Consider the following 6,466-nt stretch of genomic DNA (forward strand, 5'->3'; position numbering starts at 1 on the left):
TGGTATAACCAAAACTGGTGTGTTGTTAACCTCTTCTTGAGTTCTTGGAAACTCTTCTCGCAAGCTTCAGTCCACACAAATTTCTTCTCCTTCTTGAGTAATTGTGTCATTGGTTTTGCTATGGTGGAGAACCTCTCAATAAACCTTTGGTAGTATCCAGCCATTCCCAGAAAACTACGGACATCTGTTACATTGGCTGGTGGTTTCCAGCCAAGTACGGCCATGAATTTTTCTAGATCCACGGCAACACCTTCTTGGGTCAATACGTGGCCTAGAAAACCGACCTATCTTAACCTATATTCACATTTGCTGAATTTGGCGTATAATTGGTGTTTCCTTAATTCTCCCAGTACAATCCTGAGATGTTCTGCATGCTCTTCTGGTGTCTTAGAGTATACCAGAATGTCGTCAATGAACACCAAAAAAAATTTGTCCATAAATTTCATAAACACTTTGTTCATGAGGTGGACAAAATATGCGGGGGAGTTTGTTAGTCCAAACGGCATTACTGTAAACTCATATAGTCCGTATCTGGAGGTGAATGCTGTCTTAGGGATATCTTCTGTTCGGACTTTTAATTGATGATATCCTGACCTTAAATCATTTTTTGAGAAAACTTTGGCTTGTGCGAGCTGGTCAAACAAATCATTTATCCATGGCATCGGATATTTATTTTTGATGGTGACCATGTTGAGTGCTCGATAGTCTATGCATAAACTCAGTGTCCCATTCTTTTTCTTGGCAAATAATACTAGTGAGCCCCAAGGTGAGGAGCTGGCTCGTATAAATCCTTTGTCCAGTAATTCTGTTATTTGCTTATTTAATTATACCAACTCGGAGGGTGCCATCCTATAGGGTTTCTTGTAGATGGGGGTGGTTCCAGGTGCTAGTTCAATGCTGAACTCTATTTCCCGGTCTGGCGGCATGCCTGGTAGTTCTTCCGGAAATACGTCAGGGAACTGGCACACCACCGGAACTTTGCTTAACTCTGAGGTGTCCACCTTGTTCAATCTTGGTTGTCGTGATCCTGGTCTTTCTTGAGCTGCGACTTTTATTGTCTTCCAGTGATGATGAGTGAGGACTACAGTCCGATTGAAGCAATCGATAAATCCTTTGTTGGTGGTTAACCAATCCATTCCTAGGATAACCTCCAATCCTTTATTTTCCAATATGATGAGGTTTGCTTGAAACTTTAGTCCTCTGAGCTCAATAACCACACCTTGGCAGTAACTCTGAGTGATTTGCTTATTCCCGAGGGACTTGATGATCATGGATTTTTCCAAAGGGAGCATCGAAATCATGTTGCAAAGCAAAACTCCTCGAAATGAACGAGTGAGAAGCTCCCGAATCAAACAAAACCGTGGCAGGTATTGTGTTGACAGGGAACGTACCGAGTACGATATCCGGGGCATTGTGTGATTCCTCCTTGGTCACATGGTTCAGGTGACCCTTCTTGTGATTGTTGTTGGGGTTGAAGTTGTTACGCCTGGGTGCTGAATTGTTCCCATTGTTGTTCGGTTTTGGGGCCGAGTTTCTTGGCTTTGGGCACTGTTTAGCATAGTGCCCTTCCTCTCCACAAGCGTAGCAAGCAACACCTGGGCGATATGTAAAATCCTTGTCCCTTCGTGAAATTTTTTGATTGGGCGCGGAACATTGGTTGTGGGTCTGTTTGCTCCAATCTTCTGAGGGTCAGTCTTGTGCCGGTTGTTGCGAGCATGAGTAGTCTGGTTCCTTTTCCGCTTGTGAAATTCCTCCAAGCTGTGGCGCTCATTTTCCAAGGTAATGGCCTTGTCCACAAGTGTTTTGAAGTCCGGAAAGGTATGTACGACCAGCTGGCATTTAAGTGCTGGTGCCAGACCGTCTAGAAACTTCTCCATCTTTTTGTTCTCTGTCATATGCTCTTCGTTGGCATAATGAGACAATAGGGTAAACTGACTATTGTAGTCAGTCACTGTCATGCTTCTCTGCTTGAGGTCATCAAATTCCCTTTTCTTGATCTTCATAATGCTTCTGGGAATGTGCGCCCCATGAAATCCTTCTTTAAAATCTTCCCACATGATATTGTTTTCATTGGGGTGCATGTGTAGGAAATTCTCCCACCATGATGCGGCTGCTCCCGTGAGATAGTGAGGTGCATAAAGTACTTTCTCACGGTCTGAACACTGTGCAATAATCAATTTCCTCTCAATGTCTCGAAGCCAATCATCGGCCTCAAGAGGTTTATCAGTGTGAGAGAACGTTGGGGGACGCATCTTCTCTAATTCAGAAAATTTAGAGTGCTGCTGATATGGCTCACGATGATTCCCCATATTGATAACATGGTTCATCATTTCCTGGTGCTGCTGCTGGCTTTGCTCGTAAAGGCGGCATACTTGAGAAAATGCTGTTTCACTGCCTTGCCGACTTGACTGTCCCTGTGTGAACTTGTTACTAGTCTGGGCACCATAATTTTCTTCCGGCGGGTTTGGCATGGAACGAGTCCAGGGACGAGGCATTTTTCACTCTGGGGTAAATTTTGCAAACTCATGAAAAAATTGAGTCATAAAAATAAATAATTTTGTAAAGGCGGAAATCTTAAGAACTCTCAGATTTTTCAAGATAAAACTCGATTGCGCATGGAGAAGGACCGCTTAGTACATATCTTACACGCAAGCCGTATTTATACAATACATCACTCAGGATGTGCGTACACATTCCTGACATGTTATTTAGGCTAGTGCACTTCTCCGAGATCCTACATGATGCACACACAAACTACTTCTCACCAAACCTGTGTACATATAAACATATCATACAAGCTGGCACATCACACTGTTGCTAGGCGTACTCAGTCGGAGATGGTGAAGACTTCCTTTGGCCCGCCGAGGGTAAGACCCAGTGGTGCCGGAGACTCAATCTCCTCCTCGCTAATAGGCTCAAGGCGCAAAGTACTGGGTTGAGGAGCTGGTGCAGGCGCGGTAGGTGGTGCAGCTCTAACGGGAGTAGGAGCAATGAGCTGGTCAAACTCCTCAGTGCTAGGCAGGCGGCGAGCGGTGGCTAAGATGGCCGGTGTATAGGATGCTGAGGACGAGACGAATGTCAGTGGTGGTGCCATATGGAGGAGCTCCCTCCTGTTGGCGGAGCAGTCATGGATGGAATCCATGCGAGCAGCTACGAGGTCATCCACGAGTTTGTCGAAAGCTGCATCAAGTGCCTTGAGGTACTCAACAAGCATCTCAATAGCCTCATCTCTTTCTCCCCTAGCGCAAGCGAATGCATAGTGACAAGTGTATGGCACGTGGCATGGGAGGTAGCGGTAGCGTCGAGTCTTCATTGAAGGAAGAACATCCCGGAGACGAGCTATTGCCTCACGTGCAGCCATCTGCATGGCATGCCTCTCCGAGGCATGGCCCTCCCGACGAATCGGAAGCGGCGGAACTCGGCGCGTCCTCCCTTGAACTGAACTGCGGCCTGGTACATGGACAAACTGTCGCTGAGCTTGTGCCGGTAGAGTGTGAAATCCGGACGGACTGATGGCCCGATCGCGATCTTGGTGATGGAGATGAGGAGCTTGATAAACCCCTCAGGAACATTGGCGAACACCTGTGACTCACAATCGTTGCTCGCCATCTACAATAGTAGACAAAATCCCGAATAGTCAAATCATAAATTTATGATGACCAACAGAAAATTGCTACAATATGCGGAATAAAAATATATGCTAATAATCGATTAGCGATCGCACCTAGTGGCTTCCTACAGTCAACCTGGCTCTGATACCAAGTTTGTCAGGACCGCCTTTCCAATAAAACAATTATTGGAAAGCCGACCTTTGTGTTGACCAGTACTGAAGAATTCTTCTTACTGGCAGACAAAACCTTGATACAGAAATCCAGCAGTACTAAATATTATACATGGTTGAGCTGAGGATGCTCAACAACTTATTACAAGCACGCCTATATTTAACATGAAGGCGGATATGACACAAGGGTATGGTGGCATAACTACTGACTCGCAATAAAGGTGGTGGTGGATGTGTCACAGTGAGGTGGGTGACATGACTCTGAAATCTAACAGCTCATCAAGCGTCGGAGTGAGGCTTGATGATTTTACTTGGGTAGCGGAAGCGTATATAATACAAGTGGCCAATTCCAGGATCGCACGAGACTGACTGGGACTCCTCTAGGCGTCGGACTCGCTATCGAACTCTTCATCCATAAGATCGCCTTCGTCAACATCTGGCCAAATCAACAAGCCAGGTGAGTACTTTGAATGTACTCGCAAGACAGTTCGGACATACGATATAACAAATGTAAACATGATGCACATGAGCAGATTAGTATGCACAATCAAATAATAGATTTGCACTTCACGATAAATAAAAGGAAGTCAGGCGATAATCCTCCCGAAATCCCAATTAAATAACAGAAGACCGATCGGGTGTCTGAAGCGACGCCTCGAAAGGCAAAAGTAAATTAACATGCGGCAGTCGGGCGTCGGGGCGACACCACATAAAGGGCTTATATTGAAAGGTAAATGACAGCACATGCCACAGTCGGACGTCTATGCGACATCACATAAAGGGCTTATATCAAAAGTAAATAACAATAATACCACAGTCGGACGTCTGAGCGAGATCACATAAAGGGCTTATATCAAAAGTAAAATACAATCATGCCACAGTCGGACGTCTGAGCGACATCACATAAAGGGCTTATATCAAAAGTAAAATACAATCATGCCACAGTCGGATGTCTGAGCGACATCACATAAAGGGCTTATAGTTTATCATTCGGATTTAAGTAGCTTATGAATTTAAATCATCGCAAGGAAATACTCAGCATATAATAATGAACTGATTCACATGAATAACCTTCAGCCGAGTTTACCACTCTGGGTTTTATGTTTACTCTCCGGAGGCTGTCATCGGGGTTGACACTGAGATTTGACACTGAGACTGACACTGACACTGATATGGTGTCCAAGTCCTTGTTCGTGGACAGGGATACTCGAAGGGTTTTGACTCTGCAGAGTTTGTACTCTTTAACCACAGCCAACGGTTTTCGGTAGTCATGAGGACTAGTTCCGTTTACGGTGTTTTAGAAGAAACATGTCTAACCAGTACACACCCATTCCACATTCCGTTGCCAGGAATCATCCTCGGCAACGTTCAAGAAAAACCTTAAGACGGGGATGCCACAACCTCGAATAGCATGGGATCAAATTTATATTGCGCGCTCTAAGGGGTGCCCCCCCTCTCGGTCCCAACCGGAAACACCCATGCCCCCTGACCGGATGAAGGGCTTTAATCCAGGGCCATGGAACCCTCATCACGGTCCCTCTATTTGGTGTGTACAAGGAAAGAGGTTTGCAACTTACTAAACCGCACTCTTTGCAGAAAACATGTGGCAGCACGAATGGGAAACGAACGGGATCGAGACTTGACCCACATTAGAACTGGAATTAACGGTTGACATAAAACTAGCATGCTTCAACAATACTAGCTTGCAACCCATCATGTCACCACATGATCATGTTATCTTATCATCATAAGGACACTTCGAACTCCGAAGCTCACCTGTAGCTTGCCTTGCATGCACATAACATTCACCAATGCTTATATAAACATGCCATGAGAAAAACTACTCGAGCAAACATGCAAAACACTCATCATATTAAAGGTTCAAACATGCTTGCCTGGTTCGGAGAAGTCGGAATCTAGCTTGGCGAAGTACGCGTCTCCTTTACCTCCTCCGGTATCTACGTATTAAAGAAAATCGGATACTACATAAATACCGTGCGTGCACAAAAAGTATTCCAAATATTTTTCAAATAAATATGAAAAAAAAACTGGACGGAAAAATAAAGATGGCAGAAAAAGATCCAAGTCAAAATCATCTTTTGTTTAAAAGTTATAAGGGTTTTAGTCCAGGGACATTTCTGTAATGAAACAGAAAGTTTCTAGGGTTCATTTTATAAAAACAAAAAACGTTTCAGTTTCAAATACGCCAGTCCAGAGGGGAGACGTATTTTTGCCCGAAGGAGTTTTCAGAAAACGTTTTGAAAAATATAAAAAGCTGACGGGGGGGTCCCACACGTCGGGTTTGAAAACCAAAACATGGCACTGGGGCCCGAGGGCCGCGGTGGTCGCCGGCGGCGATCCACAGTGAGGCAGGGGGATCGGGGGGTACCTACGGGTTCACGGTGTTCTTCCGCACATGTGGGTGGTGGAGTTGAGCGTCGGCGAGCACCACGTCGACGGCGGCCCCAACTCCGGCGGACGGTGGTTCGGGCGAGGTTGATCCTCGTCGGGGAAGGTTGCAAATGCCAAATTGAGGCTCGGGTTAGGTGAGTGAGTGCACTAGGAGGCTACGGGCAGGGTTAGGGAGGCGGGGTGCCCTCACCAGAGCTGATCTCGCCGGAGCCCGAAGCGGAACAGGGCGACCGGGGACGGAGAAGAAGACCCCCTCGAGGTCCCCCTAGTGGC

At 45.9% G+C, this 6,466-nt stretch overlaps 1 pseudogene; it reads right to left on the minus strand.

Moving 5' to 3' along the window:
• Positions 1-2,806: 2,806 nt before the first annotated feature.
• Positions 2,807-3,609, minus strand: LOC147981137 (uncharacterized; annotated as a pseudogene).
• Positions 3,610-6,466: the final 2,857 nt, after the last annotated feature.

The sequence above is a fragment of the Triticum urartu genome, chromosome 3A (assembly GCF_056163025.1).
Source record: "Triticum urartu cultivar PI428250 chromosome 3A, HENAU_Tu73, whole genome shotgun sequence".
Classification (NCBI taxonomy): domain Eukaryota; kingdom Viridiplantae; phylum Streptophyta; class Magnoliopsida; order Poales; family Poaceae; genus Triticum; species Triticum urartu.